The 19368-nt window shown below is 43.2% G+C and overlaps 1 protein-coding gene across 2 annotated transcripts in view; it reads left to right on the top strand.

Annotated features, from left to right (window-relative positions):
• SETBP1 (SET binding protein 1) overlaps positions 1 to 19368 on the top strand; it is a 370029-nt gene that overhangs the window by 90659 nt on the left and 260002 nt on the right. The window lies entirely within an intron of this gene.

Here is a 19368-nt window from a genome sequence, read left to right as displayed (position 1 = left end):
CACTGGAAATTTTTAAGAAAATGTTGGATAACCATCTGACTGAGATGGTGTAGGGTTTCCTGCCTGGGCAGGGGGTTGGACTAGAAGGCCTCCAAGGTCCCTTCCAACTCTGATGTTATGTTATGTTATGTTATGTTAAATAAGTCACTCTGGAACATTGATTAGATACACCAAAGAGAAAGCATTATAACAATTCCTTACTGTAATGACAAAGAATTTTCTATAATGGCTGCATCCCATGCCTTCGCTGACGATATTTGGCTAGAAGAATCAAGATAAGCGACTGTTTCTCTGTGTGTATTTAATGATCCTTTATTAGTGGAACAAACCCTTTTATAGCTCCTGGAAGAGTTTCTTTGAATAACCGAAGAATAAAAGACATATTCTGTAGAACAATTCCAATATAAAAGCTGTGAATAAAAGCTACCTTCCTCTTGAAGAAGCTTACGTTTTATTAAGCAAAAGATTGATGAAGTTTGACAATCTGGAGGATGGCATCTAACCCGATGATTATTTGTGAAGTTTATCAGGACCGAACTGGGTAGTTCTAGTTCCATTCCAACGGTGTTTATCCAAAAGACCACTAGATTTTCTTGGGTTGTTTTTTTTTTCCTTAGGAAACATTTCACTTCTCATCCATGAGTTAGAACCGAAGAAGTTTATTGGATGGATGAGAAGCAGGGGTGAAATGCTCTCGGATCAGACCGGATCGCGCGATCTGGTAGCGATTGTGGCCCGTAGTTCGGCGATCCGGTAGCAATGGCAGAGTAAAGCTCCGCCCACCCGCCTGGGTGACACCCACCTGGATGTCATTACTTCCTGGTTTTAACCAGGTTTTACCTTCTGTGCATGCACAGAAGGTTTTGCGCATGCACAGAAGGTTTTGCGCATGCGCAGAAGGTTTTGCGCATGCGCAGAAGGTCTGCGTGTGCGGTGCTTGCGCTTCCAAACCAGTAAGGAAGGTCAGTAGATTTCACCCATGATGAGAAGCAAAATGTTTTCAAGGAAAAAACGCCCAAAAATGTCCAGTGGGTTTTGGGAAAAGCACATTTGGAACAACCGTGACCTGGATGAATGAGAAACTCCATACACCTCTAGTTCCATCCATCCATCCATCCATCCATCCATCCATCCATCCATCCATCCATCCTTTTGTTTGTTTATTTAAAAGATTTATATGGCATCCCCATATTAAGCAACCCCGAATTAAGTAGAGATGAATAAAACACGGGCCACTCTAGGGAGAAAAGAAGAAAGAAATGTACCAATGCATACGTATTCATTTCCACTCCCCCTGCGCCCCTGTACACATAATTCCTCTGCAGCTAATTTCTCACATCCTTCAGTGTGCAAAGTCCCTTCTTCCTAAGCTGTGATTCTTAGACTTTGGAAACGGCCAGCTGATTGAGCGAAGAGCCGTTTCTGAGAGAGAGAGAAAGAAGAATGAATGAAAGAAAGGGAAGAAAGGAAGGGAAGGAACAGAGAAAGAAAGAAAGAAAGACAAGGAAGGAAGGAGGGAAGGAAGGAAGGAAGGAAAAGAAAGAAAATCAAGAAAGAAATAAAGTGAGAGGGGAGAAGGCAGGGAGGGAGTGAATGAAGTAAGGAATGAAGGAAAAGAAAGAAAGAAAAAGGGAGAAAGGAAGGGAAAGAAAGGAAGGAAGAGAAGGAAGAAAAAAGAAAGAGATAGAAAGAAAGGAAAGAAGGAAGGAAAGAAAGAGAAACAGACAGAAAGAAAGAAGGAAGAGGAAGAAAAGGAAGGAAGGAAAAAAGAAAGATAAGGAAGGAAGGGAATGAAGAGAGAAAAGAAAGAAAAAAGAAAGAAAAGAAAGAATGACAGGAAGGGAAGAAAGAAAAAATAAGAGAGAGAAAGGCAGACAGACAAGAAGGAAGGCAGGAAGGAAGAGAAAGAAAGAAAAGAAAGAAAGAAAGAAAGACCGTTATTTCAGCCAGAGCTTCCTTTCAAGGCCAGCCTGGCGTTTTTTGATCCGCCTTGAATGGAGCGCCCCTCATTTGGGGGCTCCCCTTCTGAGAAGATTTGGGCCATTGTCCGAGCTAGCGGGACGTCGGATTGATTTCCAAGCCTTTGTGCGGACTCTCGGTTGCTGAATGAAGCTGTCACGGGCGTCAGAGGTTGGCTAGCGAGCTGCCCGGCTCCAAGCTGTGCCTTCTTTTGTTATTTAGGCCTCATTGAGCTGAGGGAAGAGGTGATTTACCACCACCCAAACACCAGCTGTCTGTGGCATCGGCCAGGCTTCCCGCTTCTCCATCTCCCGTCCCCCTTTCAGCTTCCCACCCCCCCCATCGGCGACGGCCAGGATACCAACATTTTTCTACCACCACCACTCCCGTCGCAAAAGTCTGCCTCTTTTGAAATGAGTTCCAAGGGGAAGAAATTTCAAAGAGGAGGAATAAAAACAAACAGGAAGGCCATTTTAATTTGCACTCTTTCGGGTCTTTCCTCGGGTTGGAGAATATCTCCCAGTTTGTTTGTTTTGTTTTTCTCCTCTTCCCTCCCGCAAGAGGGGAACCAGGGTTAATTTGCTCTTCCAGGCAGTGAAGACGAGTTGGGATGCGCAGAAGTCAAAATAAATAGAGGTAGTCCTTGACTTACGGCCACAACTGAGCCCAAAGCGAGACGTTTATCAAAGCGAATTGTGCCCTATTTTGAAATCTTTCTTGCCACCGTTCTCAAGTGAATTGCCTCAGTTATTTAGTTAGCAACACGGTTGTTAAGTGAATCGGGCTTCCCCATTGACTTTGCTTGTCAGAAGATCGCAAAACGGGATCACATGACCCCGGGACACTGTGCCGTCGTAAATATGAGCCAGTTGCCAAGGGTATGAATTTTTATCACGTAATCATGGGGATGCTGCAATGATCATAAGTGTGAAAAACGGTCCTATAAGTCACTTTTTTTGGGGTGCCATGATACTTTGAACAGTCATTAAATGAACTGTTATAAGTCGAGGACTTACTATATTGAAGTCAAAGCCAACAGCAGCTTCACAATTTCGGACGGCACAGTTTAAAACAGGCTAATGCAGCCTGTTATTAACAGCAACTGCCTGCAATATTGCAGGTTCAAATCCCACCAGGCCCAAGGTTGACTCAGCCTTCCATCCTTTATAAGGTAGGTAAAATGAGGACCCAAATTGTTGGGGGGCAATAAGTTGACTTTGTATATAGTATACAAATGGATGAAGACTATTGCCTGACATAGTGTAAGCTGCCCTGAGTCTTCGGAGAAGGGCGGGATATAAATGCAAATAAAAAAAAAATGTTCACTCATAAGAATATACAAAGGCACTTGACGGGTGATCTCCTTTCCAGATTTCAGAGAAAATTGAAACGGGATGCTTGCAAAATTTATACTTTACTAAACGTCAGAAAGTCTTAACGGTCTTTTAAATGTAACTTTCCGTCGTAGCTGCAGACGGGCCAATCTTGATTTTTAAATGGGTAGGGTAATAAAGCCACGATATATTTTCGTGTGCTTGGTTTACGGTTCAGTTTTGTTTATTTGTTTTGTACTGCTTGTTCCTCAGTTGTATCTTAGTTGAACATTGATGTTTTACACCACTGTTTTTACTATTTTAAATCTTGGCTGCATCAGTGAACATTCCCTGACAAGCAGCTGATGTATCTGTTGAGAGATTTATATAAATATTTGCCCATCAGCTTTTGGTCACAAGTTCTAGTTGACCCTACTGTTTGTTTGTTTTTTGAGACACGGTCGTAAAAGTTCCAAATCTGTCTCCTTTCTTGTTTCAAATGTTCAATTTGCACCTTAAAAATTAAGATGTGAAGAATGGAGGTAGTCCTCGGGTTACGGCCACAACTGAGCCCGTAAATTTCCGTTGCTAAGTAAGATAGTTGTGAAGTTGCCCCCTTTTACGACCTACTTGCAACAGTTGTTAAGTGAATCACTGCAGTTCATTGAGTACCACGGTTGTTAAGTGAATCTGGCTTCTCTATCAACTTTGCTTCCCAGAAGTTTGTGAAAAGGTAACCACCTGAACCCAGGATACAGGCAAACATTTGAATTTTGATCACGTGACCATGGGAATGTTGTAACGGTCTTAAGTGTGAAAGACGGTCAGAAGCAGGGGTGGGATTTAGCCGGTTCCGACCGGTTTAGGCGAACCGGTAGTTGTGAGCTGCCCATTTGCCCTGGCGCTGTGCCATCCTATTTAGCCGGATTTAAGCTGCATGCATGAACGGGAGGCGCTCTCTCTCACATATTCGATTCTGAACTGGTTGTTAAATTATATGAAGCCTACCTCTGGTCGTAAGTCACTGTTTTCCAGTGTCGTCGTAACTGTGAATGGTCTGTTGTAAGTCAAGGACTGTTCGGGTTTTCTCCCGTGTAAAATTGGAAGTGTCTTGGCGACGTTTCGACGAAGTCTCATTCGTCATCTTCAGGCTTCAGCTTCGTGCTTCTTGCTCCCAGAAGCACGAAGCTGAAGCCTGAAGATGACGAATGAGACTTCGTCGAAACGTCGCCAAGACACTTCCAATTTTACACGGGAGAAAACCCGAACAGTCCTTGACTTACAACAGACCATTCACAGTTACGACGACACTGGAAAACAGTGACTTACGACCAGAGGTAGGCTTCATATAATTTAACAACCAGTTCAGAATCGAATATGTGAGAGAGAGCGCCTGCTCATGCATGCAGCTTAAACCGCTAAATAGGATGGCACAGCCCAGGGCAAATGGGCAGCTCACATACTGTTCGCTTAAACCGTCGGAACCGCCAAATCCCACCCCTGCTTCTGACCGCCTTCATTAAGACTCATAAACATTCCCATGGTCACGTGATCAAAATTCAAATGTTTGCCTGTATCCTGGGTTCAGGTGGTTACCTTTTCACAAACTTCGTGCTTTGAAGCTGAAGCCTGAAGATGACGAATGAGACTTCGTCGAAACGTCGCCAAGACACTTCTAATTTTACACGGGAGAAAACCCGAACAACCAAAGACCTACATATATATATATATACACATGAATATGTATATATTAATCACTGTCCATTTTGGATACATAGTGGAAAGAGAAAACTTGAGAGTTGGCAAGGTGGATACTGTATGGAACATAACTCTGACAGAAGCACAACATCTATAGTGTGGATGTTGTGCTTCAAATAGCGTGAAGCCCCCTCCCAAAGGTAACAAGGAAAAACAGGTCCTGAAGAGAATGTGTAACATCCCTGACAATTCTGCAGACGCTGCTCAAGCATCAATTCTATGCCATGTCCTGGATAGAAAGAAGTGAACTGCCAGTAAACTTTTCTGCCATTCTCCCCTAGCGCTGGTGATGTTTTTCTAGCGCCTAGAAGAAAACGGCCAGGTTCAGAGAGCACTAAGGACATCTTTAACCCCATGTGTTAATTTAGATCTTGGCCAGTCTGCTCTCTACAAAGCAAGTCCAATCTGTGTCTTGTGGTTCTCCAAAGAATATAGAATAACAGAGGTGGAAGGGACCTTGGAGGTCTTCTAGCCCAACCCCCTGCTTAGGCAGGAAACTCTACACCACTTCAGGGTTATCCAACCTCTTCTTAAAAACATCCAGTGTTGGAGCATTCACAACTTCTGGAGGCAAGTCATTCCACTGATTCATTGATTTCACTGTCAGGAAATTTCTCCTTAGTTCTAAGTTGCTTCTCTCCTTGATTAGTTTCCACCCATTGCTTCTTGTCCTGTCCTCAGGTGCTTTGGAGAATAGCTTGACTCCCTCTTCTTTATGGCAGCCCCTGAGATATTGAAACATGGCTATCATGTTACCCCTAGTCCTTTTTTTTATTAAACCAGACATACCCAGTTCCTACAACTGTTCTTATTTATTTATTTATTTATTTATTTATTTATTTATTTATTTATTTATTTATTTATTCATTCATTCATTCATTCATTCATTCATTCATTCATTCATTCATTCATTCATATTTTTATACCGCCCTATCTCCCTAGGGACTCAGGACGGTGTACAGCCATCTAAAAACAACATAAATATACACAGTAAAACATAATCTAAAAAACTTATTAAATAGGCCGAATATTTAAAATAGACATAAATAATAAAACCCCAAGTTAAAACCAAATCTAAAATTTAAACAATTAAAATTTAAGAATCTAGTCCAGTCCTGCGCAAATAAATAGATGTGTCTTAAGCTCGCGGCGGAAGGTCCGAAGGTCAGGAAGTTGACGAAGTCCTGGGGGAAGCTCGTTCCAGAGGGTGGGAGCCCCCACAGAAAAGGCCCTTCCCCTGGGCGTCGCCAGTCGGCACTGCCTAGCTGACGGCACCCTGAGGAGTCCCTCCCTGTGGGAGCGCACGGGTCGGTGGGAGGCATTCGGTGGCAGCAGACGGTCCCGTAAGTAACCCGGCCCTATGCCATGGAGCGCTTTAAAGATCATTACCAAAACCTTGAAGCGCACCCGGAAAACCACAGGTAGCCAGTGCAGTCTGCGCAGGAGAGGTGTTACATGGGAGCCACGAGGGGCTCCCTCTATCACCCGCGCAGCCGCATTCTGAACTACCTGGAGTCTCCGGGTGCTCCTCAAGGGGAGCCCCATGTAGAGAGCATTGCAGTAGTCCAGACGAGATGTCACGAGAGCATGAGTGACCGTGCATAAGGCATCCCGGTCTAGAAAGGGGCGCAACTGGCGGACCAGGCGAACCTGGTAAAAAGCTCTCCTGGAGACGGCCGTCAGATGATCTTCGAAAGACAGCCGTCCATCCAGGAGAACGCCCAAGTTGCGTACCCTCTCCATTGGGGCCAATGACTCGCCCCCAACAGTCAGCCGAGGCTGCAGCTGACTGTACCGGGATGCCGGCATCCACAGCCACTCTGTCTTGGAGGGATTGAGCTTGAGCCTGTTTCTCCCCATCCAGACCCGTACGGCTTCCAGACACCGGGACAGCACCTCGATAGCTTCGCTGGGGTGGTCCGGTGTGGAAAAGTACAGCTGGGCTTGCCCAGTCACCACCCCCCTTTTTAACACTCTTCCCTCTTCTACCTTCTTCTACTTTCCAGACCTTCCTCTCCTTCTCTTATCTACATCCTCTCCTCCCTCCACCCTACACCTTCCTTCTCCCTCTTCTACCCTCTTCCTTCCTCTTCTCCTCTTTCCTACCTCCTACTCTCTCTTTTCTCCCTCCCCACCGTTCTAAAATGGTAACTGGGCAGACCCGACCCTGCATTAATTATATTTATACATCTTCAATAATCCCTGTACATTAACCATCACTCCATCTCTACCAAACCCCCCCCAATTCCCCTCCCCCTTACCCCCCACCCCCCACCCCGACTTCCCAGAACAAAATGCAGGGTATCAAAACTAACAATCATAATCTAAAATAATTCCTAAATTATAATCTCTAGTCACACCACACTTAGTCACACTCTCAATTCCCCTCTCCTTCAAAAATATATCTAATAAAAAATATTTCCTAAATTTACTCATATGCTATTCGATATTTTTTTATCTGAGACTAATTGTATATAACTGTACATTGGATGAATTATTTGATATGATTGTAAAAATAAAACTTTTTATATAAAAAAAAAGAAAAAAAAAAAAGAAAAGTACAGCTGGGTGTCATCAGCGTACAGCTGGTACCTCACACCGAAACCACTGATGATCTCACCCAGCGGCTTCATTTAGATGTTGAACAAGAGGGGCAAGAGAATCGACCCCTGAGGCACCCCACAAGTGAGGCGCCTCGGGGCCGACCTCTGCCCCCCTGTCAACACCGTCTGCGACCGATCGGAGAGATATGAGGAGAACCACCGATAAACGGTGCCTCCCACTCCCAATCCCTCCAACCGGTGCAGCAGGATACCATGGTCGATGGTATCAAAAGCCGCTGAGAGGTCTAATAGGACCAAGGCAGAGGAACAACCCCTCTCCCTGGCTCTCCAGAGATCATCCACCAACGCGACCAAAGCCGTCTCAGTGCTGTAACCGGGTCGGAAACCGGACTGGAACGGGTCTAGATAGACGGTTTCCTCCAGGTACCGAGGTAGCTGACATGCCACCACACTCTCTACAACCTTCGCCGCGAAGCGAAGGTTGGAGACCGGACGATAATTACCTAACACAGCTGGGTCCAGGGAAGGCTTCTTGAGGAGAGGCCTCACCACCGCCTCTTTCAAGGCGGCCGGAAAGACCCCCTCCTGCAAAGAAGCATTTGTAAGCCCCTGGAGCCAGCCTCGTGTCACATCCTGTGTGGCCAGCACCAACCAGGAGGGACACGGGTCCAGTAAACATGTGGTGGCATTCAACCTACCCAGTAACCTGTCCATGTCCTCGGGAGCCACAGGGTCAACTGTTCTTCATATGCTTTAGCCTCCAGTCCCCTCATCATCTTTGTTGCTCGTCTCTGCACTCTTTCTAGATTTTTGGTGGAGTCTCCTATGCTTTGACCTCCACCAGAACCCACAAGAGGTGTAGGACATGTGGCCATGTGATGTCTACAGAGACAAAGATGGATTCGGCAGTGAAGTGGACCTTTATCCATGCCTGACAAGTGGACCTTGTCCTCTTCACTTAGTCAAGAATCAAAGGCCACAGTGGCTCACCAATCTCCCTCAAAATAAAGCCCCAGATGATAAGTGTTAAACCAGCTTTTTGGAGAACTGCCCTGTCTGGATGATTGTTAGAATCTGATTAGTTCTCCAGGAGTTTGGCACAGCGACAACCATCGGTCTCCTAAAAATACTGAGTTCCAGTAGCTCAGATCAGGACTAGATCAAAGTTTGTTTTCAGTCATGACAGCCCAAGTCAACTTCTCCAGATGGTGATTCTATTTTCATTGCGGCCCTGCTCTTTATCCAGGTTGACAAGGGTTGACTTCTGTTTCTGAGAGACCTCCAGCTGCAAAGCCTGGAGCCTGGCTTCGCTTCTACAGATAGTCCTCGTCTTAACAACAGTTTGCTTACTGACTGCTTGAAGTTACCCTGTTTCCCCGAAAATAAGACATCCCCTGATAATAAGCCTAATCGGACTTTTGAGCGCATGCGCTACAATAAGCCCCACCTGAAAATAAGCCCTCCCTGAAAATATTTAAACGCATGCGCAACCGGTTCCCGCCATTTCCTCTGGTTAGGTTTAGCAAGACAGAGCGGGAAATAATGTAAGACGGCAAGAGGAGCCCTTGCTCCACGCGCCCCAAAATAATAAGACCTCCCCGGAAATAAGGCCAAGCACTTGTTTTGGAATTCAAAAATAATGTAAGGCAGGGTCTTATTTTTGGGAAACACAGTATGGCAAAGGCACAAGGAATACTTGTTTTCTTCCCACTGAAAGGTACCTATTTATCTACTCACATTTACATGCTTTCGAACTGCTAGGTGAACAGGAGCTGGAGCAAGGAATGGGAGCTCATCCCATTGTGTGACTCTCGGGTCTCAAACCTGGGCTGTCAGCTGACAAGCTCAGGGTCTTTAACCACTGAGCCATCACACTCCTATGCTACGTGTACCCTCATGCAGTAAATTGGCATCGAATAGGAATATTGCAATGAATGGAATGAACATGTGCTTAGCATTAGTGATCCAGTTGACCTTAATTATGGACAGTAGTGGCCAAAATTGTGGAAACCTTTTGGGAAAAGTGTATTTTTGAGGTTTGATGGCTAATAACACCAGTTTATTTTTTTTTGGCATTTCAAGATAATCATATTCCACTGCTGGAATGGCCTTGGAATAGCCCAGACCTTTACCCAATTGAAAATCTATGTAGCCGACTAAAGAAACTGGTTAGTCAGAAGCGACCCAGCAATAAAACCCAGTTAATAGAAGCAATCATTCAATCTTTATTTCACATTATAATAGCTGCAGAACTAAAAGACTTTGTTCACTTCATGGGAAGACGTTGTAAGGCCGTAATGCATGCTAAAGGTTACTCAACTAAGGTTTAACTAATATGGGGATCATTTTTGTATATCTCGCTTTTTCTATGGTGATCATTTTTGTATATCTTACTTTTTCTCTGTCTTTCACTTTTCTTCTTTATACTGTAACTGCTATTCTAATAGCAAATCCTTCATAAAAGTTATTGCATTACATTCTTGATTAAATTATCTTTCCATTGATATATAATTTTATGGTACTACTCCCCCCAAAAGTGGTGTTATTAGGTAGTTTTAGAAAATACACTTTTCCCAAAAGGTTTCCACAATTTTGGCCACTACTGTAGGAGAAGAGATCTCAAGTTGATTTGAAATCATTTAAGTATTTAATACTAATTCAATAAAACAACTGAGTTTTAGCTCGTGCCATGTTTAGGTCCTTGATGGGTGACGCTCTGCCTAAACCCCATCTCTTACCTAGTCCCCAATCGTCTTTCTTTCAATTCTGCTGGGCACCTTGAAGGTCTCCTTTTACTGTTCCTCCTTTTGAGGTTTTTAATTTGCTCTAATAGTTGTGTCTCCATCTCCCTGGAAATCATCTTCAGGCTGTTGAGCAATTATTTAGTGACCGGTAGATAAAGCCTGTCTTGATAAGGATCAGATTAATCATTATTAACCATGACCCTTCTGACAGTAACTGCATCCTAGGCCTTAAGTGGTATCTTTTATTAAGATGTAATCATTATTAGTTAATGCCGGACAGCTGTTGGGTAGGTAGCTGCAGCTTAAAGATGGAGGAATTCTTGGTTAAGCTCCCAAAATATTATTATTATTATTTTTAATGATTTCTTGAATGGAATACTGCATCCAGTTTTGGTCACCACTATATATAAAAAAAAAGATGTTGAGACTCTGGAAAAAGTGCAAAGAAAAGCAACAAAGAAGATTTGGAAGCTAAAACATAGGAAGAACGGTTGCAGAATAGAATAGAATAGAATAGAATAGAATAGAATAGAATAGAATAGAATAGAATAGAATAGAATAGAATTTTTATTGGCCAAGTGTAATTGGACACACAAGGAATTTGTCTTGGTGCATATGCTCTCAGTGTACATAAAGGAAAAGATACGTTCATCAAGGTACAACATTTACAACACAATTGATGGTCAATATATCAATATAAATCATAAGGATTGCCAGCAACAAGTTATAGTCATACAGTCATAAGTGGAAAGAGATTGGTGATGGGAACTATGAGATTAATAGTAGTGCAGATTCAGTAAATAGTTTGACAGTGTTGATGGAATTATTTGTTTAGCAGAGTGATGGCCTTTGGGAAAAAACTATTCTTGTGTCTAGTTGTTCTGGTGTGCAGTGCTCTATAGCGTTGTTTTGAGGGTAGTAGTTGAAACAGTTTATGTCCAGGATGCGAGGGGTCTGTAAATATTTTCACGGCCCTCTTCTTGATTTGTGCAGTATACAGGTCCTCAATGGAAGGCAGGTTGGTAGCAATTATTTTTTCTGCAGTTCTAATTATCCTCTGAAGTCTGTGTCTTTCTTGTTGGGTTGCAGGAATTTGGTATGTCTTAATTCAATGAAAAAGAGGACTAGGGGTGACATGATAGCGGTCTTCCAATATCTCAGGGGTTGCCACAAAGAAGAGGGAGTCAAGCTATTCTCCAAAGCACCTGAAGGCAGGACAAAAAGCAATGATGGAAATTAATGAAGTTGAGAAGCAACCTAGAACTAAGGAGGAATTTCCTGACAGTCAGAACAATTACTCAGTGGAACTTGCCTTCAGAAGTTGTGGGTGATCCATCACTGGAGGTTTTTAAGAAGAAACTGTCTGAAGTGATATAGGGTCTCCTGCTTGAACAGGGGGTTGGACTAGAAGACCTCCAATGTCCCTTCCAGCTCTTTAGACCAGGGTTCTCCAAACATGGCAACTTTTAAGATTTGAGGACTTCAACTCCCAAAATTCTCTGGGAGTTGAAGTCCACAAGTCTTCAAGTTGCCAAGTTTGGAGACCCTTGCTTTAGACTGTCATTCTGTTGAAACAAACCAACAGGCGGAGAAGAACGTTAGCTTTTGAGAGGCGACATAGTCAGTCACGGATAGAATTTTCTGTAAGCGTCTAAGCTTCCACATGTATTGATTTTTGTTTGTCCCCATTCCATTGAAATTAGTTCAAGGCTGTTGAGGTCCATGGGGTCTAAGACCAGAGACATCACCAGTTCAGAAAATGGCATTCGGGTCCATATATGTGACTTCTGTTTCAGGGAATGGATGGATGGATGAATGAATAAATAGAAAAACAGTCTTCTATATCAGGGGTCTCCAACCTTGGCAACTTTAAGACTTGTGGACTTCAACTCCCAGAATTCCTCAGCCAGCTTTGCTGGCTGAGGAACTCTGGGAGTTGAAGTCCACAAGTCTTAAAGTTGCCAAGGTTGGAGACCCCTGTTCTATATAATGGCTTCTTGTGTTGATGACATAATTCAGGGCTGTTGACGATAACTACATCTTCATGATGGGGTAATAGTACAGGTAGTCCTTGGCTTAACAACAGTTCTGTTTAGTGACCGTTTGAAGCTCCAGTGGCACTGTCCATCTTTCACACTTAAGCATCCCCATGGTTACGTGATCAAACTTCGAGACGTTTGGCAATTGATTCATATTTATGACGGTTGCAGTGTCCCGGGGTCACGTGATCCCCTTTTACGTCCTTCGGACAAGCAAAGCCAACAGATTCACGTAACAACCACGGTTACTAACTTGAGAGGCGCAGCGATTCACTTTAACGACTGTGACAGGAAAAGTCGTAGGATCGGGCAAACCGCACTTAGCAGCTGCCTTGCTTAGGAATAGAAATTTTTGGAGTCTATTGTCGTCACGAGTCAAGGACACACGTGTAGCAGTTGTTGAGACTGTGAATAGAAAATTAATACCTCACCTGCGTCTTACTACTCCGCTTCCCACAAGACCTAGCAGAGCGTTGAACTAATGTTGACTTTTTTGTTCTACAAGTCTCCCTAAACATGAATTTGATCGAAGTGGGTTTCCTTCCAAATGAAGCATATTCTCTCTTCAAAATTATTACTTCAAGCGCTTCAGTAATTGCCCTTAAGCTCATTATTATAATGCAGTGGGAAGCTGATAATTTTAAGTGGTCTTGGCAAAAACTTGTTTGCGTTCTGTTATCTCTCATCTCCCCAACTCAATTTCTGGGTTTAATTTTTTTTTTTTCTTGAGACCTCCTGAGAAGAATCTAATTTTGTTTATTCTCATGAAAGTTTTGTCTGTAGCTTTCAAGGAAAGACGGGCGGGAGAAAAAAGAAAGTACATAGAGAGAAGGAAGGAAGGAAGGAAGGAAGGAAGAAGAAGGCAAGTAGAAAAATGAAAATGAAGGAATAAAGAAAAAAAGAAAGAAAGAAAGGAGAGAGGAAGGAAGGAAAAAGAAAACAGAGAAAGAAAGAAGAGAGGGAGGGAGTAAAATGAACAAGAGGGAAGGAGAAAGGAAATAAGGAAGGAGAGGAAGAGAAGGAAGGAAGGAAGGAAAATAGTTTTAAGTATTAGTTAAATACTTAACTAATAGTTTTAAGTATACAGCAGTCTAATTAGATTTTTAATTTTGTTATGATATTTTAAATGGTTTTGGATTATTGTCGTTTTACTTGCTGTGCACCACCCTGAGTCTTCGGAGAAGGGCGGTATAAAAATGTGAATAAATAAATAAATAAATGGATGAATGAATGAATGAGGAAGGAGAGAGGTAGGCAGAAAGGAAAGAAAAATCAAAAGGAAGGAATAGAAGGAAGGAAGGAAAAGAAAAGAGGAAGGAAGGAGAAAGAAGAAGGCAGGCAGGCAGGAAGGGGACAAAATCAAAGGGAAAAAACCGGAAGGAGAGAAAGGAAGGAAGGAAGGAAAAAAAGGAAGAATAAGGAGGGGTGGAAGGAAGGAAGGAAAAATGAGAGAAGGGAAAAGAAAAAAAGGGAGGAAGGAAGGAAGAAGATGGAGGGAGGGAGGAAGAAAGGAAAGAAGAAAAAGAAAGTAGTGGAAGGAAGGAATAGACATGTTAATAGTGGTGTTCGTTCATTGCTTCCCATGCCAGATAATGCATTATAAATCCAAAACCTAGTTAAACCACAATCCTAAAACCTTAATTACAGTATAAATTAACTTCACGGGGCTCAGTAAGAATCTCGAAAACAATACTCTCCTTCGGTTAAAGCAGCACAAACTCTGAAACGGAGCAGAAGAAGGAAATTTAACGAAAGGCGGTTTGTTTTATTTTATTTTCCTTTATTTTCTCACACCACTTCAGTCTACCTGGGATGAAGGAAGACAAAACGCGGAACAAGGCAGCCTAGCTAAATCTTTTCATTTCCACAAAAGTGTGCGGGGAGATCATTTTCATTTAGGTTTGAAGGAGTTTATTGAGGAGCAGAGGAAAGAAAAACTGAACAGAACAAGGACCTAATTCAGATGATAGGTTCTGGGAGGATTTTTTTTTTTTATATTAAAAATGACAACTTTGCATGTGCTGGAAATAAATACGGAGTGATTTCCGCCCCTGTTAATAAAGGAGAGAAGGATGACGGGAGAAGACAAGATGGTTAAACAAATACCTGAAGATGTTCAAACAGCTATCTGTGGAGACTCACTCCTGGCAAAATACAAGGATAAAAAACCCAAAATTAAAAGCAATAAAAAAGCAATAACCACCTGGTTGATAGCAGTCAAGTGAATCATTTGATGGGCTCCATCCAACTCGGGCCTCTGGATCCATTGGCCAAACAGAGTCTTTCAGGTCTTGCAAATGAGTGTCAGGGTGTGAAGGCCAATCTTATCTCTGCAGGGTATGATGTTCCACAGAAAAGGAGCCACCACGGAGAAGGCCCTTCTTCTAGGTCCCACCAGATGGAACTCCTCATGAGAGGGAGACCCAAGGGTGAAAATCCAGCAGGTTCAGACAGGTTCTGGAGAACCGGTAGCAGAAATTTTGAGCAGTTCGGAGAACTGGCAAATACCACCTCTGGCTGGCCCCAGAGTGGGGGCGGGGGAATGGAGATTTTGCAGTATGCTTCCCCCAGGAGTGGGGAGAGAATGTGGCTTTTGCAGTATTCTTCCCTTGGAGTGGGGTGGGAATGGAGATTTTGCAGTATTCTTCCCCTGCCAGGCCGACCAAGCCACGCTCACCAAGCCACACCACGCCCACCAAGCCACGCCCACAGAACCGGTAGTAAAAAAATTTGAATTTCACCACTGGGAAGACCCAAAACATTCCCTACCTCCCCACTCCGGTGGGTTGACAGCTGCACTGGGAATGTTATTACAATCAAATTGAGTTTTCTTCCTTCTTCTATTTCCTTCCTACTTCTCCAACCTCCAGTGGTTGAAGAAGGATTAGTCTGACATGGCACAGTTTCCTGCTTGAGCAGAGGGCTGGACTAGAAGACCTCCAAGGTCCCTTCCAGCTCTGTTATTCCGTTAATACTCATCCCTTCAGTCTTGTTCGAAATGTCACTAAACCTCTGCAGCAGCCGTGAGTTTCACATATTCTTACCACCGGTTTGCCACGTGCGCACACGCTTGCTTTGCACGCGCGCCTTCCACGCACGTGCCTGGCCTTCAGTGCATGTGCTTTGCACACGTGCGTGCCTTCTGCACATGCACCTGGCCTCAAAAACATGGCTAAATAGGATGGTATTATGTCGGGACGGGAGGGGGCGGGCTCATTCGCAGTTGCCGCTATCAGTTCGTCCGAACCGGTGCGAACCAGTCCGAGCCAGCTGAATACCAGCTCTGCTCTGCAGCTATAGTTAAATTCATTAATAATAAGGGCTGTTTGCACAGATCCAGACAAAAATGCAACAAACAGCCAATCCTGAATCAAAGTAGAATTTGCCTTTTTTTTTTTTTTTTAAAGAAAAAGGACTTCTATGAGAAAGTACAGAGTAAATTTAGTGGTTGGGTGCACACAGCACTGTTAATTTGATGATTGACGTACAATCTCATTTCTGGGTTTCCTGCCACACATTCCATTTTAAATTAGCTAAATGGTCTGGATTTGCAGGGTGCGTTAAGCCACCATAAAACCGAGATTAAATGGAACCAGGCTTAGTGCTTCATGCAAATCCGGCTGTTTAGTTTGTACTTGACCTGGGAAAGTTATTTAGTTTGGGTGGCCTCATCCTAGGGCAATTTTGTGTGTGTGTGTGTGGGTATGTGTGCTGTTCATGAAGTCGCCGTAAGTGTGGGTGGCATGTATTTATATTACATTTTGCGTTTCTTCATTGTTTGTGATGGGTTTTCCCCCCATTGGCTTGGGGAAGAGTTTCTTAGCAGCCAATTTTGGAATTACAAAAAGCGATCAAAAACAGGGCCCCTGACGGGGCTTTTCATGACAATTCATAAAATACTAAGTAGATTTGTGTGAGAAAAATTGCCTGTAACATATTTTACGCAAGAGTTCAAAGCTTTTGCTAGTTTCAGTTCCCATCACCGGTTGAAATGGATAACTAAATGCATAACTAAAGAAATTAGGCTAATAATATATTTATATAAATATGGGTATATAGTTTGGTTATTTTCTTTCTCATTGTTTATTTTATTGCTTTATCGTTTTACTTCTGTTTTCTTTACACTCTTTTAATTTCTTCCTTTTTCTGGTTTGGAAGCTGCCTACAGTAACCGTATGGTGGGATAGGCGATAAAGAAATTTAACAAACAAATGAATAAATTAAATAAATAAACGCGTGTAACTTCCTTTGCCGATATCATTCATTGACTTTCGCTTGATCAACCATACCAATTTGATTTATTGGTTTGTCCTTGGTTCCCGACAATGTGTTTCTTCTTTCTAAAATAATAATAATAAAGTTAGTTGAAAATTTTCCTTCCTACTTCCTTTCCTTCATACTGCCTGGTTTTTTTTTTTGCCCCGGGGGTAACTTCAAATGTTTGCTGAATGTTTGTGGATAGATATGTTGTCTGTCTCTTTGGCAAAGTTTTGTGTGAAATTACAGCCTCTCTTGTAAATCCCAGAATTTATTTATTTACTTTCCTTCTGTTGTAGATCTTAAAACTTATGCAAGCTAAACGCCACATTTTTTAAAAAAAGTGTGCTACCACTTTTACAAATTGTCCTCCACTTATGGCTACAGTGGGGACAAAACTTTCTGTTGCGAAGCAGGGCAGTTAAGTGAATCATTCCTGATTTTATCACCTTCTTTGCCACCGTTGTTAAGCGAATCATTGCGGTTGTTAAATGAATTGCTTAGTCATTAAGTGAATCCGGGTTCTGACGCTGACTTTGTCAGTCAGAAAGTGACTAGGAAAGTAACAAATGGCGATCAGATGATTCTCGGGTGCTGCACCCTCGTATAGGTAGTCCTCAACTTAAAGCAGTTCATTTAGTGACCAGAGTTAAAACAGCACTGAAAAAAACTGACTTATGACCGTTTTTCACATTTATAGACATTGCAGCATCTCTCGTGTGATCAGAATTTGGACTCTTGGCAACTGCCTCACATCTATGACGGTTGCAGCTTACCCGTGATCCCTTCTTGCGACCTTCTGACAAGCAAAGTCAATGGGGAAGCCTGGTTCACTTAACAACCATGCTGCTAACTTAATATCTGCAGTGATTCACTTAACAACTCTGGCAAAAAAGGAAGCAAAACTCACTTAACCACTTAGCAACATAAATTTTGGGCTTAATTGTGGTTAAGGACTGCCTGTAAATACCGTCTTTTTCGGAGTATAAGACACACTTTTTTCTCCCGTAAAAGAGGGTGAAAATTTGGATGCGTCTTATATACTGAATGTAGCCCCGCCCACCCACCGGCCCCCTGGAAAATGGGGTGCGTGGAGGCGACAATAGGCTATGGCAATCCCTGCAGCCTGAAACAGCTGGTCTTCGGGAGGCCAGTCCAACCAACAATCAGCTGCTTGTGCTAATCAGGCTGTGCTGAAGCTGAAATTGAAATGGGTTGTTTGCTGCAAGGAGGCAAATTGCTGGGAAGCAGAGGCAGATTTTGTTGTTGTTGTGCTAATCAGACTGTGCTGAAAATGAAACAGGCTGTTTACTGTTTGCTGCAAGGAGGCAGAGACAGATTTTTTTTCTTGTTTTCCTCCCCAAAAAAGGTAGGTGCGTCTTATAGTCCAGAGCGCCTTATACTCCGAAAAATACGGTAAAAGCCGGTTGCCAAGGCCCTGAATGTTGGTCACATGACCATGGAGATGCTGTGACTGTCGTTATTGTGAGGATGGCTTGTCAGTCCCGTTCTGCAGTGCTGTTGTAACAACGAACACTCACTAAACAAGAACGCTCACTAAACAAGATAAAGGTAAAGGTTCCCTTCACACATATGTGCTAGTCATTCCTGACTAGGGGGCAGTGCTCATCTCCGTTTCAAAGCCAAAGAGCCAGTGCTGTCCGAAGATGTCTCCGTGGTCATGTGGCCGGCATGACTCAACGCCAAAGGCGCACGGAACGCTGTTCCCTTCCCACCAAAGGTGGTCCCTATTTTGCTACTTGCATTTTTTACGTGCTTTCGAACTGCTAGGTTGGCAGAAGCTGGGACAAGTAACCGGAAGTCACCCCATTACACGGCAGCCCTAGGGATTTGAACCACTGAATTGCCGACCTTTTGATCAACAAGCTCAGTGTTTTAGTCCCTAAGCCACCGCGTCCCCAGAAAAAACAAGTGGCTTTTAACTGGCTACAGAAAGCAAAGAGCAAGGGAAGACAATTAGCATTGCTAATTGTTCTGGTTCACTGGCCATTTTAGAGATTCTTCACTCTTTTATTGGACGTTTGCTGGGATGATAATTAGAAATTAAACAATGAACTTTTCTGCCTGGCTTTGATCTAAGGCCTTAGCAACGTTTTTCAACTCTGTAAAGTTCAAACTGGAAGAAAAAAAGTTGAAAAAACAATTCACTTAAGCAGCCACATAACTAACTTAACAATTGCAGTGATAGACTTAAAAACTGTGGCCAGAAACTGTCCGCCAAAATAGAGCAAAATTCACTTAACAGCTGCCTTGCTTAACAGTGTACATTTTGGGCTCTGTTGTGGCCGTAAGTCGAGGTCCACCTATAACGAAAAGACGTTTGGCTTTCTTCTGCGGTATTCTGGGTATTTCCAGAGAAATCATTTCTGTCTTCACACTTCGGGAGTTGTTACTCCTTTCTCTTTTGTGTCCTCTTTGTGAGTTACCATTCTGTTTCTGCTCAGCTGCCCGCTCAGTGCGGGAAGGAAAAACCGAGAAGGTGAAGAGTTAACCTTGGCTCGCAGATGGAGGGGTGCCTTTGGGCTGTGGGAAAAAAAAATTAAGGTGAAGAGAGAACATAATTGCTTCTGCAACTAATTGCTAGGTTGGAGATCTGCAGTCACCCACTCTTGGTTGTCGTACTGCTGCTCATTTTTGACGTGGTTTCTCCTTCCTCATCTGCAGAAACCATTTTCCTTTCCCAGATGTCATGTTTTCCCAGTTCTCTCTGGGG

Source organism: Ahaetulla prasina, chromosome 2 (genome assembly GCF_028640845.1).
Source record: "Ahaetulla prasina isolate Xishuangbanna chromosome 2, ASM2864084v1, whole genome shotgun sequence".
Classification (NCBI taxonomy): domain Eukaryota; kingdom Metazoa; phylum Chordata; class Lepidosauria; order Squamata; family Colubridae; genus Ahaetulla; species Ahaetulla prasina.
Note: the sequence above shows the minus strand (reverse complement) of the source record. Positions and strands in the feature narration are given on the sequence as shown.